The sequence below is a fragment of the Macrobrachium nipponense genome, chromosome 34 (assembly GCF_015104395.2).
Source record: "Macrobrachium nipponense isolate FS-2020 chromosome 34, ASM1510439v2, whole genome shotgun sequence".
Taxonomy (NCBI): domain Eukaryota; kingdom Metazoa; phylum Arthropoda; class Malacostraca; order Decapoda; family Palaemonidae; genus Macrobrachium; species Macrobrachium nipponense.
In genome coordinates this window covers 32,771,578-32,793,645 of record NC_061095.1, presented here as the reverse complement: position 1 = coordinate 32,793,645, position 22,068 = coordinate 32,771,578, and the positions used below count along the sequence as shown (strand labels likewise).

Below are 22,068 nucleotides of genomic sequence, written 5' to 3'. Positions count from 1 at the left end.
GGGTGGTTACATTTTGCATCTAACTTCTTACAAACAGATCTCGATTAATGGGTAGATTATCCTCATCTTTACTATTTATTTATCTTAGTTCCTAGTTATATGATTCGTAATTTACTGAGTATTAGCATATATTCGCTGAAAAAACCGTCTTATACATATTTTCATATGGGTAACAGCTGAAAGTCATATTTTGATCAATAAATCGCTATAAGTAACCGTAGATGCCTTATTAAATATAGCGAGGCCAAGACCTTCTACCGTCTATGCTTTATTTTCCAGATATCTGCAATACATAATAAACAACGCCTGCATATCCTGTCTCCTTAGAAAATTTACCTCACAGAGGAGTTTTTCGGCACTACCACAAGTGCCATCATGGCCTGTATTCTAACAAGCAGATCTTATCACAGAATTTTTAAACCGTTGTTATAGTTTGTTTTGTAGTAAAAAAAATGGATAAAAATGAATTAAAATAACCGAGTAGCACTTCGTACCCTCTTGGAAATGGCTAGAACATTAAAAACAAGGTTTCTTTAGTTGTTAGAAATAATTAAAATAAAACACTAAGTAGAACATGTACTATAATGACCCACGTCACTGTGTAATGGTTCCGGAGGTGGCAAAGACAACGATCGTGTTGCGAGTTATCACTAGCATCTTTGAAGCAATGAGATGCTCAGGAGAAAATAATAAAATGTGAATATTTTGACTAAGGTCTAAAGAATTCTGTAGAGCTCCATGTTAACAACAGTCTCCTCATTAAACTATTATGGGTGAACATACGAGGCCGAATCATTCTTCCCGTGTTAAATCATCCACTCTTTTCACTTATTTGGCAAGACTTCATTCAGTCACTTGTCAGGCACCGTTGGGACCAATACCCATGCTTACACAGATGGGCACTGAGACTTACGTGTCAAAGACATCTGACATTTTCGGCCTAAATGGTCACGACTAGAACTAATTGAACGGACTTTGAACAAAAGGCTTCCACTTTCTCACCGTTCGATATTTTAAGTGTTACATAACTGATGCTACCAACATCCACATTTTAAGTTCCAAGTATTCTTCAAGACGAGGAACCCTATCAAATATTAAAATTAACAATCGTTCCAGGTATCGGCAACGTACTTTCAATTTGTTCTCTTAGAAACAACAGCATAAACTGGGAAGCAACAAACAAATGGCCGAGACTTCCACTTTTGTAGCACATGATAGCTCTAATTGACAACATCGTATTACGAATACGATAAATCAACTGATGAAGATGCAAGAGAGCCATAAATCTTACTGTGTAGAAGGCAGTCTACAGAACACATCAAGGTGGTTACGACGAAGGCAGGTTCGATTACGTATACCATAAGTGTCTGTAAAAAGGAACGCCATCCTCTTGAAAGATTGAAAATTATAGTAACCAGGAAAAATCATTAAGGAAAGACCCCCGAAGCCCGTACTCAGAGGGGAAGAGATGGTCACCAAACCGAGTAATCCAGAAATCGTTGATTCTGGAGACTGAATGTAGGGAGGGGGAAAACGACTGCCCAGCTCAAAGGAATGAACTGTTGTTGAAATATCATCAACAGCAACGAGATGGCAAAGACACTTTATGACGGACAGAAAAAGGGTATAGAAAGCAGAGCAGTGCTGCGTTGCTGGGTAAGAGATTTACGTTTCATTTATCCGGTCTTTTGGGAAAACAAAATACATTAGAATCTTGTAGGAAAACACAATAAATTAAAAACCTCAAGTATGAATGCAGTCAATTCAAAAGGGGATGGATAATGTCAATACAAGTCTCTAGTCACAAGGATGAAAAAATGAACCTTTCCAAATTGTGTTAATGGACCTAAACCATAAAATAGAACATTAAATTTTTTAAACGAAATAAAAAAATATTAAAGAGACCTCGTATAAACTGGAAAAAGGTACTTTCTATCTAAGAGGCAGTGGACTTGATCAATGTACGGTGTAAACATTTCTAAATGTTCTCAGGATCAGAATTGACAGGAAAAAAAAAATGCGATTGTCAATGACTTGCAAGGCTAAATGGTTGAATCAACAGCAAGTGCCTAAATAGAAGAATGTCGTTGATACGGAGGGCAATTAATGTAGCCACGAAAAAAAACCCTAGAATCACCGCTATTAGCGGGGATGGAAACAGATGTGTAGAGGTCTTAAAAAAACGAGTTTGAAAAGATGAAAGTCATAAATAGGAAGTTTGTCAACAGGAGGGCAATTAATTTAGTTACGAAAAAACCCTAGAATCGCCGCTATTAGCGGGGATGGAAACAAATGTGTAGAGGTCTTGAAAAAAGTAAAACACGCGTTTGAAGAGAAGATAAAATCCATAAATAGGAAGTTTGTTCAACAGAGCCTTATTAGAGAAAGTCAAATCAGCATCCTGTAGTACAAAGAAACTAATATGTCGAGATCCTTCCCATGAAAACAAAAAAGTTCTCTTTATCAAGCAGTAATATCAAGAACAAAAACGGGCCTATGTTGCTATGCCTCGTAATAATGTTTTTAGAAACCAACACCAACATCCCTTGAGACTAATGGTTTCTCCCTCGTGAAATGTTCATCTACGACCTATTCGCGGGAACGTTGCCAATGAGGGATACCTAAATAAAAAGCACCCTAAACGTCAGAGAGAGAGAGAGAGAGAGAGAGAGAGAGAGAGAGAGAGAGAGGTCAATGGCTTATATCTATGACAGCTAGAATCGTCCTAGCATTATAGCACATCAGATGGTCTGTCTAAATGCTTACTAGTCCTGAGAAGACATTGTACTCGTAGTCAATACTTGCATTTAACTTTTCCTGCACATTGGTACAGAAAGTTTTTTTCTTAATTTTTTTTTCTTGATTTCATACCAAAGATTAATCTTTGTTTCCTCAGATGTCTACTTGTGCGATCTGATTTCTCCTCTTCAGAAAGTTTTTTGAAACATTATATAATCACACAGTAATGCTACAAGGTATCGTGTTATTCTTTAAAGCTCATTAATACATGGTAAAGCATGTTTCTTGCCTTCATATATTTCATGCTCGTATGGGATTTTGGCTAAAGGTTAATGGGGAGGCCCTCTGCCTATTTTGTGTGCGCGCGTATGTGTGTGCAGGGGAGGGCTGGAGGGAGAAATGGCAATGCTCATAATGGTATATTAGGCATTTAACAGTTTGATCCCAGCCTCGTCAGTTGTGGCGAGTACTGAGCTCCCTAACCACTGTGTCGTATATCCCGGAAAGGACACACAATCGTATTATTGTCCACTTCCGTTTCCTGCTGCTTGCTACAAGGCTGCACTTTTCGTCTGCCTTTGTATTTCACAAAATTTTAAGCAGCCTTGACTCAAATCTGCCGACAATTGTTTAACGAAGGGAAGTTTACCGATAGGTCCCTTGGCACTTGGCCATACCTTAAAGTCCTATTTGTGTTAGTGTGTGTGTGTGTGTGTTTGTGTGTGTGTGTGTATTAATTTAGGTCAACAGTGCTGTAAGTAAGGTAGAAAGTTGTGGGAAATTGGCTTAAAGTTCTCTCAGTGATTGCATCATCGGCATTACAAATAATATCCAAGAACATTTTGTTATACTAGTCACATCTGAAAGCTTTTTGGGAAGACTGAAGGAGCTATCAATACAGAATAAATGGGCGATAATTCAAGGATTCTAATATCTGGGCTAAATACCAACGAAGTATTGTGTTTCATACGAGGGAACAAATTCATAATATACTTGATAAAAATAATTTATAGTATTTATTTCTTTTATGATCATGTACCTCTAATAAATTGAATTACTTCAAATTTCAGTTCATGTAAAGATTTACTTTTTGAGATATTTGCAAGATTGATAAGTCATCGTCATTATTCAGGGAGTATTCCGTTAGGCTGGTCGAGATGATATATCAAAGAATGAGCACAAAAGTACTAACAGCAGTTGGGGAAACAGAAAACTTTGAAGTTAGTATTGGATTACACATTGGGTAAGCATAAAGCCCATTTTTTTTGTTTGTGCTGGTCATGGATGTGTTGAGAGAAGAGATCAGGAATGAAGAACTGTGGGAGTTGTTGTATGCCGATGATCTGGTGATTACTGCTGAAAATGAGGAAGACCTACAGACAACGGTTGGAGAGTGGCAGGAGTACTTAGAGAGGGGTGGCTTAAAGGTGAATGTGATAAAAAACATGGGTTTTGGTGAGCAGTAGGGAAGAGGCTCGATTATAAAACAGGTGGAAAAGTTTAAATACTTAGTTAGGATCTACTTTAAGCCAAGAGGGAGGATGTGAGGCAGAAGTTGACAGTAGGATAAAAGCTGCGTGGGGGGAGTGGAGAGAGGTAGCTGCATGGAATAGTATGTGATAAGGAAATGCCAAGCGTTAATGCATGGATTGGAAACAAGGACTCTAAGAAGAAAAGGGGAAATAAAGCTTGAGAGACAGAGAATTAGATGCCGAGATAAAGGAAAGGAATACATGGAGAGAAGAGGTTTGGTGGAGGATGATTCCATTGACAGAATGCAGTGGAGAAGGTGCTCAGGCAACTGACCCCTTAATGTAGGGATAATGGTGGGAAAGAAGATGATCATACTATATATATATAAGAATATATATATATAATATATATATATATATATATATTATATATCTATATATATATATATATATATATAATATATATATACGTGTGTGTGTGTGTGTAAATAATGAACACATTGCACAGAAACAAATTTCTGACTCACACCAGGAACGAACGTCGGACTACCAAGTGGCAGGCCAAGGCAGTAATGACACACCTACGAAGGTCATAAAAGAAGTTGGAACCTAGTACTCTGTACCTAAGGTTTTTCCCAAGCAAGTTCTGAAGGTTCGTTCCCAGTGTGAGGCGGAATCTTGTATGTGTGTGTGTATATATATATATATATAAATATATATATATATATATATATATGTATATGTATATATATATATATATATATATATATATACATATATATAAATGACTGGTAAAAATGTTCTGTTACAACAGAATTCTATCGAATAAAATGAGCCCATAAAAACACCAAAATATAGAGAGAAAAATACTATATTTCAGAGACTGCTGTCTCCCTCTTCAGGTATATGAATGAGAAAACTTTACAGAAAAGGTGGTATTTATACCAAGAGTATCCATCCACAGGTAAGCCAATTTAGGTCACCGGCTGGTAATCTTCCTTTAATCTTCTTAAGCGTTGATTGAATTAAAATCTTGTTGATCACATCTGAATCTGATGGAATCGGCCTTAATAAAAGAGAGGCAGGTAATGAACATCTCAAAAGGAGCATGGGATTCAGATGTGATCGACAAGATTTTCATTCAACCAACACTTAAGAAGATTAAAGGAAGATTACCAGCGGGGGTGACCTAAATTGGCTTACCTGTGGATGGATCTCTTGGTATAAATACCTTTTCTGTAAAGTTTTCTCATTCATATACTGAAGAGGGAGACAGCAGTCTCTGAAATATAGTATTTTTCTCTCTATATTTTGGTGTTTTTATGGGCTCCTTTTATTAGATATATATATATATATATTAATATATATATATATATATATATATATATATATATATATATATATATGCATTAATTCAAGCGGTGAATTACATGATTCTGAATACAACATATGGCATTTGCACAACATCACAACTAAAACATCGAACCAAAAACCTAAACCTTGGCGCTTGAGGCTCAAACAAAACAAGTAAAAAACACGCTGAAGTTTCTTCTGCACACTCGAGTTTTCTGTACAGTGTATAACGCTGTATGAAACTGACACGGCCCATGAAACTTTCAGCCACCTGTGTTGTTGGCACCTACAGCGCGATCATGACTAACTTCAAGCTTGAAATAAATTAAAACTACAGAGGATAGAGGGCTACAATTTGCCATGTTTGATGATTAGAGGGTGGACGAACAACAAACTAATTTGCAGTCCTCTACCCTTAGTAGTTTTTAAGATCTGCGGGATGACAAAAAAAAAAAGTGTGAACGGAAAGCTTTATAAAGGCATCTCGATAGTTTTCTTTTACAGAAAACTAGAAAAAATGAGCGCACTACAGAGCACTGGAAATTTTCTTATTTTGTTTATAATATACCACAAATTCTTCAAACCACTTTTGTAATTTTGCTTTCACCCTGAAGGCGTTATCACCCGCACAGATTTTCTGGCAACTTCTATCCTCTTGTCGACAAACTTCGCACGAAGCAGCTAATACTTATAGCAAAAATGTTTACAAGTGTCTTTGCTCGTGTGACACCGCCTCTGCGAAGTTTCACGACTTGTATTTTGCTCTGTTAATGAAGATGTTGGCTGCATAAGCACATGCTGGTGGAAATGTGATAAAAAATGGCAAGACCTACTGGAGTGACAACGCCTAGAAGAAAGCAAGCCTTTAATCAGCGAACTTTAAAGTTATTTACACTACTTAGTATCTGTTCCAGTGTAATAGGGGTCAGTGGTTTCAAGCAGCTATGTTGTTTATTGGTTCATAGTGCGAGTGCCATCTGTTCATCATATGGTATGTGGAACAATCATCCATGTCTCTGGTGTAACAGTCATGATAATGCTAACCAGCTCTACCTCTCTCACGAACAAGGGGTAGAGCTACTGCCAAACCTAAAAGGCTCAGAAATGCGATCGCAATTAAGTGCCCTATGACTCAAGACTCAAGAGTCAAGATGAATTTGAATCCAATAAAATATGACCAGTAAGTTCCCTTGAAAAAAAACCATGATAATGTTGCAGAAGTAAGGTTACGTGAGCGTCAAGAGACAAATGGAAAGACCTCTCGATCACACCGAACTACAAGTTGCATTCATTCAAGTCAGTTCCATTTGGAAAAGTGCCACAGTAGGCCTGGTGAGCCAACACAGGAGTTAACTTTTTAGGCACATTTGAGTAAATCCCGCAGTCATTTTAAGCTATGAGCGAAATGGATTGGTGTAAGGTAAATTAAAGAACACATAATAGTGTGGGCTGATGCTGGCCAAAAAAAAATTTCAGTAAGAGAGAGAGAGAGAGAGAGAGAGAGAGAGAGAGAGAGAGAGAGAGAGAGAGAGAGAGAGATAATTTCACGAAAGCTAAAGCAGCTGTCATACGAACATAATTGGACTTTGATGCAAAGGCCAGAGATATTAGTGGTAATAAAAACAAGTCCTGGGCCCTTTCAACTGATAAATTCATCACCACCTAGTAATAATAATAATAATAATAATAATAATAATAATCAAGACTTTATTATAGTATTATTATTATCTTATTATGTATAATACATAATATTAATAATATAATATAATTAATTATATTATAAAAATTAGATTATTTATTTATATTTTAGTATTATTTGTTCTAAAGGTCCACAATAATACAAAGTGTAAAAAGTCCGTGTATAATTTTGAAGACTTTACAGATAGCTTTCGAACCCTTCCCTGGGTTCATCTTCAGTCCAAAATGAAAGATGAACCCAGGGAAGGGTTCGAAAGCTATCTGTAAAGTCTTCAAAATTATACACGGACTTTTTACACTTTGTATTATTGTGGACCCTTTAGAACATTATATATACTCTCGTGATAGAGAGTTTTTCCCTACTATTATTATTATTATTGTTATTATTATTATTATTATTACTTTCGGAGGATAACAAGCAAGTGAAAATTTTTGCTCTACCCACACAAAAATAAGACGCAGCAATAAATCATACGAATTGTGTATCTGTTAATAGATTGTTTATTTCGCCGTCGTTAATTCTTCAGACGAACGATTACGGCTGACGGATGGCACGAATCGAAGTCCATCTCATGACTTGGATTAACTCCACGCTCATTTGCTTGAGTGATAGATTAACTGAAACCATAAAAAGAGATACGCTTCATTACTACGAAATTCTCATTTCAAAGAAGAGTTGATCTCTCTCTCTCTCTCCAACCTTTATTCATTTCCTAACAATATCCTTACAATAACTTGGCATTGTATTAGATTCCAAATGGCTTTTCAATATTCTATCGAACCTCTAACGCTTCAAACACTCAGCCATCTTCTATTTTGGCAATCGTTGTTCTTTTTACCTTTCGACAGTCACTTCTAGATTTCCTGGTAAAATCCATAGTGACAGTATCCTTTAGTTATTTCTTCACGGCAGCCGCTCAGTTACTCGCTCTCATCGGCTCAATGGGCATATTATATACTATATTACTATGTGTGCCCCATTGGAGATCGCTAATATTTGTTTTCCACACAGATAAGACCTTCAGCGACTTGGTCAACGAAGATATACTTATGATCAATGACTTATACTTAAATGAACAAAGGCCATTATAAGGCCTTTGTTATCACTTTCAAAGGAGACAGAAACAGATCAAGGAGTTGTCCTAACCTCTGCTGACTTATTTGAAGTGCGCTTCTTAAGTATTGCTCGATGTAACTAAGATTAAATTCGAATAAAAAATGATTACAGTATTGTTAGACTTACAAGCATTATTATATAAAGGATTACTCTTTGTAATGTCATTATGAAAATAGAATATTTATTTGTAAGTCGCGTATAGATATTTCTATTGAACTTTCTTCATCCATCCATTTTCGTAATTTGAAAAATCTAGAGTACATGAAAACAAGATCAGCAAACAACAACAAACATTGCGGATATTCAGTTACGTCATTCTACTACTACTACTAAAATATTAATAGTATTCCATTATAGTAGATCATGAAAGATTTATTAGTATTTTGCCAAAATGAAGCAAATCTGGTATACGGCAAATGAAAAAAGATTATACAAATACTTTCAAAATAGCAAAAATTATACCATTAATAATATACCGTGGCTAAGCATTTAAAAGTAACATTTATAATCTAGTGAAAATGCAATATAAATGATAAAACTTATGAACACCAATTTGACCATATACGAAAGAGCATACAGATCTTAAACAATATCTTGGCAGGAGAAAACGGTTCTTGGAACCGAGGCAGTAGGGCGATATTATAAATCGCTTTTGCAGGCGCTTAATCTCGAAAAGTGGTGCAATACAAGGTTGTTGAGGTCACTCCATTGTAAACACCTGCCCAACTCAATGAATGCTAGTCTCTTTCTCTCTCCCCTTCTCTCTTACACACATGTACGCACTTTTGGGCAACCACGTTCTACGAGTACTTGTATGCATCAACACACACATACACGCGAACACACTTCTAGGCAGTACTATTTGTATACATTGTTGCCTGATCCCTTATCTCTCACATGGTGAGTCGTAGTCCAACAAATAAACTTTACGGGAGACAAACCTGTCTCTTTTTCGGCTTCTGTGCACCCAGGTATATGCATCGTTTTATCATTCTTTCCTTTTCAGGTGAGACGTCAGTCTCTGAATGACACTTTCGGCGTTCATTGGCAGCTTTTTCTTCGCGTTCGTGTCTTAAAGTTCACCCGCGGTGCAGAGATACCCAAGCCGGGCCGGCCAGCTTTTTTTTTTTTTTTTTTCCTAAGGGAAATAGCTGGAGCAGAGGCCAAAATACTTTCTAGGCTTTAACTGTTTTAAAACGACCTCACATTCCTGACTCTACTATTAGCTCTCTTTGGGGCTTTTATTAGAAGACTGCATAGTACTACAGTGAACATGAATGCTTTTCGAGATCCATGCATGCAAGCACTCGTTATTTCACTATAAAAAACAACCTAAAAACGCGTATTCTCAGTAATGCATCCACATGGGCATGTCTATGCAATGTCTAAATCCATTTAAAAATTTAATTTATTTGTAATGCCTGCACTCCAAAACTGTAAAAGTACAAGGAAGTCGCTTTACTTAAACTGCGGGTAATATTGCTAATATTTTACGCGCTCTCATACTTTAGGACCATATCGAAATGCAAGTGCTTCTACTCAAAATGTTTGAATAAATATTTTGTGTTAGATAACTATCTATAAAAATTTTCATGCCGTGCTCTATTATCAGAATATTCTGATTTTTTGCCTCCATTCGTGTACACTTTTGAAAATGGATAAGAAATACTGATATACTATCTGCTCTATCACTGCGACCAGAGTAATGATGCCCATCGTCCTTCTTTGCGCCACGCCCCCAAAAATGGTGCTGATCAGGCACTTCCATTCTTTTTTCATTCCTTCCCATCTGCATCAGCTCTGCTGCTGTTTTCCCTCCTCCAGTTGCTCTTCTTATTCCACCCATATGTTTCTCCCTTCCGCCCTCCTCCCCTGGAATTTTCATGCCGGACATAAACGCTATAAAGCATCTAATTACTGGCCTAGCGGAATACTTTGGCGTAGCTACAGATTTTTAGGATCCCGTATATCTTATAGCAAACTTTGGGAAGTAACACAAAACTTTTCTCGTCCAATTTAAATTTCCACTTTATAATCCTTTCAATTTTTAGTTCAAGTTGCAGTTTACGCTACATAAGGAATTTTTGTTGTTTCAGTTTCTGGATCTCTTTTTCCTTCTCAAAAGATTGTTCATTTTTTTCTACGCAATTACTCTTTTCTTACTATTACTTTTGCACACACGTTTAAAATCACAAGACTGCTGTGAAGTACTATCGGGAAAAAACACAAAGTATAAATTACTGACCACTATCGAAAGTGTTCATGTATACTAGCTGTTAATACGTTTTCCATGTAAAATTGGAAGGCGCCAGGAAAAAATTGCACACATATTATATATGCATAACATGTATGTGTATTTGAAAAGATAGCAGACAGACAGACAGACAGACAGACAGACACACGTATAATATGTACACACACACACACGCATATGTATGTATGTATGTATGTATGTATGTATATATATATATATATATATATATATATATCTATATATATACACACTTTATATATAGCCAAGGATACCATTTGATATCGAATTGACGAAAACATGGAATAGCTTACATCTAAATGGGAATTATAATTGATAATTGATAAGTGAACCTCCCTGCCATACACACACACACACACACACACCCACACACACACACACACATATATATATATATATATATATATATATATATATTATATATATATATAAATCATACACACACACACACACACACACAATATATATATATATATATATTATATATATATATATATATATTATATATATATATATGACACCTAATGCAACTAGCACTTTGGAAGTTTCATGCAAAGGAGGTTCATCCATGACTTAGTAGCTTGTGTGAATTTGACTGTAAGGCTACCTTTTTTACATGGCCTTCCCACTCCCAAAGTCTCAGCTCATACCAGGTGTCTGCTTAATGCTTATGCCAAAGAGTAGGTTTCTAAATTTTTACAAAGTTAGTACTTGAAAGAGATTTACCCATTTCATTCCTTTATTAGACTTCATAATTAATGCATGAATTTCCTAACTATCTATCTGCTGTTCAGCTTTTATTTTTAGTGAATATTCTATCTGGACATCATCAATCCATATCGATGAAATGTGCCATCCCGTCGGAATTTAATTATCATTAGTTTTTGGTATCGAACGTTAGGTTATAATCAGAGCTGGGCAGTACTTAAGTACAAAAGTACTTAAGTACGTACTTAAGTACATTTGTGTACTTTAAAAATGTACTTCAAGTACTTTTAGAAATGAGTACTTAAGTACAGTACTTAAGTACTTTTTATTGTACTTAAGTACAAAGTACTTAAGTACTTTGCATTAAATATTTTATAAAATTATTATTTATTTAGTTCTATATGATTTTTTTTTTTTACATACTTGAGTAAATTCAATAATAGCTATGATCATTTTATGCATAGTCTGTAGAGTTGAATTTCACACACTGACGTGCGTAACTGAGACGTTTCAAAGACTGTTTAAACTGCTCTAGAACAATCAAATCTGTGCAGTTCCTTGTTTGTGATGTACGCATAATGCGTAATTCCCATCTAAATTATCCTAATCCATATGTTTTGAAAGTATTTTAACATAGCTACTCACAATAGTTTTATAGTAAAAAGATTTCCATTGTTGTTATGTTATGCTTTCTGGGGTTTTTCATTCTTACGAGTTTTGAACAAGTTCTGAACTGGTTAGCCAGTTGGTTTAGTTTTATTGTTCGAAATGTGCCATCTATAATCTTCAGCATTAAATGAATGTAACCTGTCAGTTCATTTTATTTATTTACTATTTTACCACTTTACTATTTTACAACTGTATTAAATTCATAATTGCAGGAAACTGGAAAGGTAACTATTCAGTAAATACCACTTGGTTGAACAATTATTATTTAGTGATACAATAGATACAAATGTACTTAAGTACTTTATTGTACTTAGTACTTAAGTACTTTTTGCTTGAGTACTTGTACTTACAGTACTTAAGTACATTAAAAGTACTTAGTGCCCAGCTCTGGTTATAATTTTTTTTTTTCAGCAATATTTAGGCCTACCTCTTCAGTATCTTTATACTTCCACTGAATGAAAAGTTCGTTACTTATTCTTTCAATTAAGTTAAAAATCCGATTGTGTAGGCCTATAATAACTTATTCGTCGTTTCTAATTATTCTATCTAGCACTAGGCTTCAGGCCCGTACCTTGAGTTTTTTTTATGGGGGGTGGGTCGTTTTTCCCAAAACTGGACCTTTTCTTCTATAAATGTCATTGTATATAGTATACTCAAATGAAGTACTTGAAAATGTTATTTTACAGTCCATGCGCTTCTACCCGATTAGATGTTATTCAAAGTACTGATTTTGGTTAACAGAATTTTACTTATAATGTTGAAAGTTTGCACGGTGGAAATTCAAGAATATTTCTTTACTTATAATGTGAAAGTTTGTACTGAAATTCAAGAATATTTCTTATGTGTAATTGATTCATTCATTTATTATGTTAACAATAACATGCATATTAATTTATTTGTTATTGTTATGTCATATACTTTGACTTAAAAAAAGAAAATATATATATAATATATATATATATATATATATATATATATATATATATCATATATTTATTACTTTGTAAGTACGTTTCAATGAATAAGATAGTCACAGAAAATATGGACTTCCAGAAATTTGGGGGGGGGGGGGGGGGGGGGGGGGGGGGGTGGCGCCGCACTCTCGGTACGGGCCTGGACTTCTGGTATAATTTTTAATCAAGTTCACTAATGTTGCTATTACTCATCCCAACTCGTTTGTGATCAGGATGATTTGAATTTTGAGGACGCTTTGCCTAATTTTTCCATTTTAAAACACTTTATAGAATGCTAAAAATTTAGGAAATATAATGTAAGAAATGTAAGAACGCTACACTTATTGTTTCTTACCAAAACAGGAAGCAAGTGCAAGAGCATATTGACCAGCCTTAGGCCTATACCCTACCAAGCAGAAGGCTGACAAATAGGATAATCATAACAGAAATAAATTTTCTTGAGATTTATCTGCAATATATTACGCAACTGCGTGAACTAACCTTTCCTTGGCCAAATTCGGTTGATCCAGGCAATGTGGCAGACCGGTTACTATGCTGTCACAGTGCTGTGGTGAACTTTTGTATGGACAGCAAGCAAATGTTAACTTGGTCTCTGACTTTACAGACGAACGATAACACTATATAATCTAATAACTTTAGTCACTAAGTAGTCTGACAAAAAATCCACGACGTTTTGCAAACCACCTATTTTATACAATGACCAGTCGTCCGATATCACAGAGGTCTGCTAAACACAATGAACAACTTAAAATTTGAAACGAACAGCACCACTACGACCTTTCAAGTCAAGGCTACGGTCGGACACCTTGGAGGAATAATGGTCGGACACAGAGTTTATACGTTACAATTCTTGTAATAATAAGTAGAGTTTCTCAACTTAAAAATAGTTTCTCGGGTTGGACGTTAATTTTTTCCATATGTAAATTTGCCCTTCTGTTCTTATATGACATGGAGGGACTTAAAAGAGTCAGTCACATTTTTTTTTCAGCTATAACCAAGATTCACGAGTACTTAGACAATTACATCACGAAAAAGCAAGTCCGTCTATTTTATATGAAATAAAGATTTTTAATATTATGAAAATATGTTTATTTTTAAAAGTAGGGCAAAGGTTTATTTCAAAATTATTTCAAATGACTTAAGGGTATTTTCATAACTGAATACTTGTGATCGCCAAAATTCTTGTAAATAGACCAATACTGGGCTTCGAACTTTCTTAATCCTTACCCTTGGAGAATGTCAAACTTTAAACATGTCTATTTTTATAGGGTTTCTGTTCTAACAACACCAAGTAGATTGCATCAATTTATTTAAACAATAGAAGTAAAAATTACTGAATATTGTGAAAGTAAAATAGGTAATCGTATTGCCTCCATACGACCAGAAAACAATCCCAAAGCAGAGAGAGAGAGAGAGAGAGAGAGAGAGAGAGAGAGAGAGAGAGAGAGAGAGAGAGAGAGAGAGAGAGAGAGAGAGAGAGAGAGCAAAATAAACTCTAGAATCAATATTCATTATTCTTTTCCTTTGACTTGAGTATACCGGTTGTGGTTGATAAATATAATGCATAATACGATAAACTTATACGCATTTAGGTACCTAGTTAGTGCAAAATATATGGTAGGTTGAGGGACCCGTTTTACAGGTTTCTAATATGAAATTCTAAGGAAAAAATAGTATAAACTACACGATGACAAGCACTGACGAAGAAGAGCATGACAATTTACTGAACGTCCTTGCCAGCGTTTTTGGCACACTGATGTGATGCCAAAGTCTTTGCGTTCTGCATATACTGAGCCACACACGTAGTGAATCTTTCTAAAATTCGTCAGTGAATACTGCTTTTAAAATAAGATAAATCGAGTTTAGGCCTATTCGGAATGGGGGTTATTCGTGATAGGGTGTTATTCCACGCACAGTGTTCAACTGAACATGGTTGTATAGGTATCACAATCGGTTATATCTCGTCTTTATAGTTAATCACATATGAACGACCAATATCAATCTATTTTCCGTTTTGTAGAGCACTATATTAAAAATGACTTGACACACACACACACATCATATATACATATATATATATAATATATATATATATTATATATATATATATATATATAGATATATATATATATTATATTATATATATATATATATATGTGTGTGTGTGTGTGTGTGTGTGTGTGTGTGTGTGTGCATATACCTATATGGTTGTTTTTTTACAGTAAATAACATATAGTCTTATAAGCTGCTTCTAATAAAATTGGTGAAATTTATCAAAAAGAATTGAGTAGGTAAAACTTTAGTCTTATATGTCTTTAATGTGAATTAAATAAATTAATTAAGTAAAATCTAATTGTTCGGAATTATGAGACCATGGTTTCGTTTCTGTTGCCTTTTGATGAGAAACATTATTCTCACTTGAGAAATCCAAAGTTTACAGGCGCCGGTCGGACTCGAGTGAATTCGCTGTTCCATGATTTACATCCGTAGTTATGGTGAAGCAGTGTATTTCTCGGTCACTGTGTAAAATAGTTAATTTATTGGTGTAGCATAGTGTTTTCGCGTGTTATTTTAGACTGCGTGGATCCCTTCTACCCTTCAGTAGAGGTATAGTACATTATTATTATGTAATAAAATATAGAATATGAGTAATCTAGGCCTACTAGGTATAAGAGGTAGCCTAGCCTAGTTCTCAGTTAAACTTCATTAGGCTTAGCTAGGCCTAGTATAGCCCAAGTGCTCTGTTTATTTTTAAGATCAAATGATGACAGTGTTTGTGAGGACGCTATCTCGTCGGGAATTTCCTAGGAAATAGGCTTTTGGCTGCTTAGCATTAAGAATTTATAATTTTTTGTCGTCGACTGTACTAGGTAGTAGTAATTAACGTGTAGCCTAGTAGCTAGCTACTAGTATCTAGCTAATGAACCCCAGAACTTGGCCCAAGAAAGTAGGTATGGGACTCACTCATTGGGAAAGCGGGGTTCTTGGATAGGGTGACTTTAGGCTACTAGGTACCTAGTAGTAGATTCATTCAGCTGATTTCGAAAAGTTGTTGCCCTCTTCAAAGTAGTAGGTAGGTATAGGTAATGCCCAGCTAAAGTAGCTACCTACCTATTTAGAGGTTCTTGCCCAGGTGAAGATTTACTAGTAGTAGTAGGGGAACAATCGACTGGACTAGCTGATCCAGTTTCCACCGCGTGTGGATCCACCCTCTGAAAAAGTATTTTAATACGTCCTGACACCGGAGATGGGCACCAGTCATGAGTTGTTGGTGGTGAGAGCAAGAGCTCGAGACCTTTACTATCCTTTCGAAGTATATATTTTCTCCAAAGTTAGAAATTAAGGTCATATTTTAAGATTAAACAGAGGTTAATGAAAGTCTGGCTCTAGTTGTGCACACATACCTCCATATGACACTTTTGAAATTTTGGTAATTCTAAGCCCTCATTCCGCTGTAAAGTAGACTATGGCAGTTGACGTTCTCCTACGTTATTTTACTTACTGAACAAGAATTTAAAGTAATATTTATTTGGATGACTGTAATTAACCCCCAGGGGCCAGTACTACCTCTTCATTTCCAAAAATTTCCACCCCCGCTCCATCTTCGTCTTCGTCACGAAAAGCTGCTTCTCTGCACAATATTACCATTTCAGCCATGAAAAGCTTCTTTGTTGAAGATGTCTGTTTAAAAATACGGCCCATAGTATTTCCAAATGTTTATGAATACCAGTATGTCCTGACTAGACAAAAACTGTATAACTACTGCCACCAGCTGGAGGGCACAAAAATTAGGCCTAATAGTACCTTACTATCCTCTGATGAATGATAAATCTTTTATGTTACTAGACAATGTCCAGATGTTTTGCAATAAAATCTGGGCTGACAAACAATTTTGCAGGAGGAGGGTTGGATGTGTCATGTCTCCCCTATACGTACCTACTCTTGATCCCCAAGCTACCTCCCCCCCTACCCCAGGACAGACAAACAAGAAAGAGACCCTCTTTTCTTATTATAGAAGACAGATAAAGCAGGTTGACACCTGATCAGGTCTGCTGCCTTAGGGGGTGGAGTCTGGCACCAATACCCTGCGAATAGAGTCTGGTATAAACATCTGCGCCATTCACAGCATTTTTTTTTTTTTTTTTTTTCCAAGAAGTCATTTTGTATTTGGTGAAGTACAATTGCTTTTTTCTGGTTGTGCTAGGTTATAGGCAGTTTATTGTTTTAATTTCAATTAATTTCCAAAAGATTATTTAGAATTATGTCAGGTCTAGTGGCTAGTATTCCTTATTGCAGTGGGTTAGGCTGCAAGGCTAGGCTAACCAAGGCTTGCTATGATCCTCTTACCATCTGAACGAAATGCAGGGGCAAGATTGTAATGATTGTTTAACATGGGATAGTAAACAGGGGAAGGTTCTTAAGGCTTCTTTAGACAAGTTAGAGAGAGATAAGAAGAGGAAAGCAGTTTCTAGAGCCGAAAAACACACTTAGTTTAGAGGTTAGCCCTGTTACTCTTCCTTTGACTCCTATTCCTACTTTTTCTCCTAATACTGGCCCTTCTACTGAACATACCTCTACTCCTGTGCTTGGCTTTTTTGCTGCCAATCCTTATGCCATCGCCAGTCGAGTCTAGACTTGATAAGAAAATTAATGTATAATTTTAAGTTCCGTTGTAGAGGTGGGAGTTTCCATTTAAGTGATTATGGAAAAATTTTCTGAAAAAGTACACAGTGAAGTGCAGCACAAATGGAGGAGGTGGCTATTCATCCCATTGGCTCTCCTAGGCAGAGGTCATTGGCCTGCTCCCCTAGACCTTGGAGAAGACGCACCAAAAGTCCAAGGGAAACCGATGGGCTTTGCTCATGGGTACTTGTTCCATCACTGGAACCTGTTATTCAGTCCCAGGTGTAGGCAGGAATATCCATAGTTTGCCCTTAAGCTCTTCTGATGATTATAACATGGACAACGAGCGCCGTAGATGTTACCTGGACTCTTCTTGACCTCTTAAGTGTCCTTCTGGAAACCTTGATCAAAGTCCAGATATGCTGGAGGGCACAGCACCTTTTAACAGGTGCAAGCAATTTCTTTACAGTCCCAGACCTGCTTGCAGTTAATCTGTGGATCCTTATGTTTCTGCTCCTGTCCATGAGTGCTCTCCTTTGTCTCCCGAGACTTTCTCACCTAAACATTCGACTTATGAACCTGAGCATCCACACCTGGTTCCCAAGCGCCCAGTGCCTGCTCAGTAACGTTCGATGTCCGTTTCTAAGCTCCTGGGCATCCATCACCTGTTTCATCTTCCCAAGAGGCTGCATTCTTCTTCGCCTCTTCCAGTTACACCTCGTGTCTTCTCCGTCTGGACCCTGATGAGCCTGCTCTGGTTCTTATTAAAAGATAGTTTCATACAATCAACTTACCTGTCAGATATATACATAGCTAAGACTCCGTCGTCCCCGACAGAAATTCAAATTTCGCGCCACTCGCTACGGTAGGCAGGTGATCTACTGGCCTGCCCTGGGCGGCAGGACTAGGAACCATTCCCGTTTTCTATCATATTTTCTCTGTCGCCGGTGGTATCAACATTGTTGCTATTACCTCCTGACTTAGATTCTTATTTCATCCTTTGATCATCGTTTATCGGCTTTTTGGTGACGTATCTGGATCGTGTTTTTGGCATTTGCTACTGTGGACTGATTTTGGACTTGCTTTTTGGAATTTTCTCAGTATGTCTGATTCAAATGTGAGTGTGAGAATGTGTGTGAATGTAGGCTGCAGGGTGAGGATACCGAAAGCTTCGGTTGATCCTCACACTGTATGTCGTAAATGTAGGGGGTTTCAGTGTTCTGCTACTAATACTTGTCATGAATGCGAGGGATTAAATGCAGAAGAATGGAAGACTTTAACTTCTTATTTGTTCATGAAAACTCACCTGTCAGAATATATATAGCTGTATTCTCCGACGTCCGACAGAACTTCAAAACTCCCGGCACACGCAGTGGGCGGCCAGGTGGTTAGTACCCATTCCCGCCGCTGGGAGGCGGATATCAGGAATCATTCCCATTTTCTATTCAGATTTTTCTCTGTCGCCGGTCGGTAAACAACTGTTTACAGACCTCCGCCTAGGATTTTGAAACTTCTTGTGCTAACTTGAGTATTCTGATTGACTTTTGGTTTTGATTTGGCTTGTTGCTTGGCATACGTGATAGTGGATTTTGATTTGGATTTGGTGGCTTTGACTTTTCTTTGATTACGATGTCTGGATCTAGCTCTGCTAGCTTCTGCTAGCTTCAGGGTGTGTAAGGTGCATGAATGTAAGGTGAGGTTGCCGAAAGCTTCGGTAGACCCTCATTCAGTGTGCTCGAAATGTCGTAGTCATGTATGTATGTTGAATGATAGATGCATCGAGTGTGAGCAATTGACTGAAATTGAATGGAAGGCATATGATTCTTACGTGAAAAAGCTTGAGCGTGATAGAATCAGGAGGTCTTCCTCTAGGAGTGCTTCTGTGAGTAGAAGTCAAGGTAGAATTGTATCTCCATTAAATAAATCCTCCTGTAGATGTAATTCAACCTGATCCTGTTGTATTGCCTCCGAACAATCAGGAAGTGTCTGCAGAAGGAAGCGTATTATTTACGATCATGGAGTCGATTCGCGCCTTGGAATCTAAAGTGATTGCTCTACAGTCAAATGTGAATTGTGATAAAAGTGTTAGTGCATCTAGTGTAGTGGAAGGGGGGTCAGATCGGTCCCATAATGCCTCTAGGCCTAGGCCCTGCCGGACTCCCAGGCCTTAGGGAGAGGGCAAGCCGAAAGCCGAAGGAGGGTTACGGGATCTAATGACCGGTCTGACGTCCCTTCGGCAGAAACTGAGGACGAATCTCAGGCTGCCGGTGTTCGTGCACGGGCACGAATACTTAAAGAGTGCTTCTCTTCTTCCGAGACTTCCTCTCCTCGCCGAGGTTGGGACGCTCGGAAGACCTCTCAGGGGGGAGAGCGGCAGGGGCGCAAGGTGTCGCACAAGCGGCCGTCGCCCTTGTCGCCCTCTTAAGAGAGGTTTCAGAGAAGAGGAACACGCTTCACGTCCTTCTGATCATTACGTAGATTCGTCACCTGAAGATTTTGAAGCTTTTCCGCCACAGAAAAGGAACAAGACTTCATCAGGGGAGGACTCTTTCGAGCGTCCAAGTCGCTCTAAGCATGTTCCTGAGTTGAAGGAAAGGGCATCCCCTCGCCCATCTTCCTCGCACAGGATGAGTCCTTCTCCTGATCGAGAACTTTCCCCTTCAAGGAAAATGCTTTGGGAAATGCAGAGACAGTTAGCCTCCTTTTTTGAGAGAAAGGAGGCAGAAACTAGTCATCGAAGGAAGGATAGGTGGCTGCCTGTTAAGAGAACTAGGCAGTCCCCGGCTCCTACTCCGCGTTTTTCGGCCTTTGAGTCTCCTCCTAGTAGCCGACGCATTAGAGAACGTGATTACGTTCCTCATGAAAGGGCGTCTAGGAGAGACGAATTTGACAGAGACGTGAGTTGTCGCGACAAGCGGCCGGCGTCTTTGTCAAAAGGCCGAGAACGCTCAAGGATCAATATCGGAAGTTCAAGCTTTGCATGTTGATGATCACGCTCGGCGTCTTAAGCAACGAGCGCTTTACCAGGACGCTCGAGAAGACGCTTTTCAGACGCGCGGAACGCTCGCCAAGACGCTCCAACTGACGCTGTTCAGGACGCACGGCGTCCTACACATCATGACGCTCAGCAAGACGCTCGAGCTGACGCTGTTCAGGACGCACGGCGTCCTACACATCATGACGCTCAGCAAGACGCTCGAGCTGACGCTCATCAGACGCACTGGCGTCCTACACATCAGGACGCTCTCAGAACGTTCGCACGGCGCCTTGCATATCGGGACGCTTTCCAGGACGATCAACAGTTGAGTCCGAAACGTCAAGATGTTTCTCATGTTAAAGTGTCGAAGTTATCGCGATCTTTGAAGGCGCTGATGACCGAGAGAAGGATTCGTCTAGTGATCGCTGCCCTACTGATGATGACGAACCAAATGCGTCAGCGTCGCAGACTATAGACGTTGACGGATTTACTTAAGAAATTATTCCCAGATAATTTTCAAGCGCCAATTCCTTGCTCTCCACCTTCACAATTTGCCTCATCGAAGGCCAGGAAGGCCCCTGGCTTCGTTAAGATGGCCACTTCGCTCTCTGCGAAGAGAGCGTTTAAGAGAGTCCAGGATTGGATGGATTCAAGGAAGGTTAAAGGGAAGACTTCGTTTGCACTTCCTCCATCTAGACTGAAAGGGAGAGCTGGGATCTGGTACGAAACAGGAGAAGAAGCAGGATTGAAAGCACCGTCTTCTTCTCAAGGAGATTTCGCCAATTTGGTGGACGCTCCAAGGAGGTCTTATTTGTCATCGGCTAAGGTTTCCTGGACAATGACGGAGACTGATCATCACCTCAAGGGGTTATTTAAGACGCTAGAGGTATTTAACTTTTTAGATTGGTGCCTCGGGGCTTTGGATGTACAATCGAGGAGTCAAGACTCGATTTCGCTGGAAGAGCTTTCGAGTGTATTAGCTTGTATGGATAGAGCAGTAAGGGATGGCTCTGATGAGTTAGCATCTCATTTTGCTACAGGTCTGCTAAAAAAGAGAGCTCTCTATTGTAGCTTTACGGCGAAAGCAGTTTCTCCCGCTCAGAAAGCGGAGTTATTATTCGCCCCCTTCTCTACGCTATTTCCGCAGTCCATGATTAAGGATCTGTCGGTAAACTTGCAAGAAAAAGCAACAAGGGACCTCTTGACTCAATCTTCCAGACGACCTACTCCTCAGGCTTTTACTTCAAACAGCTCCAGCACCCAAGAAGAAATTTAAGCCCTTTCGTGGAGCACCTTCCTCTAGAGGTTCTTCGAGAGGAAGGGGGTCCTTCAGAGGTAAGATCTCTGCTATCAAAAAGGGAAAAATTGACGTTTCTGCCCTTCAGGCACCTGTAGGTGCGAGACTCACCTTATTTGCTCAGGCATGGAGGACGATAGGGGCGGACACCTGGACCCTAGATGTGATC

The 22,068-nt window shown here is 38.2% G+C and overlaps 1 protein-coding gene across 9 annotated transcripts in view; it reads left to right on the top strand.

The window, feature by feature from the left end:
* LOC135208014 (delta-like protein C) overlaps positions 1–22,068 on the top strand; it is a 633,917-nt gene that overhangs the window by 19,145 nt on the left and 592,704 nt on the right. For 3 of the 9 annotated variants that reach the window (XM_064240108.1, XM_064240109.1, XM_064240111.1), the window contains exon 1: positions 15,465–15,609. The exons of 4 other annotated variants lie outside the window; for them this stretch is intronic. The gene's annotated coding sequence lies outside the window, so the exon portion shown is untranslated. Of the gene's footprint in view, positions 1–15,464; positions 15,610–22,068 lie in introns of those variants that run through there. 2 more of the 9 variants (XM_064240117.1, XM_064240114.1) reach the window with 1 other exon arrangement.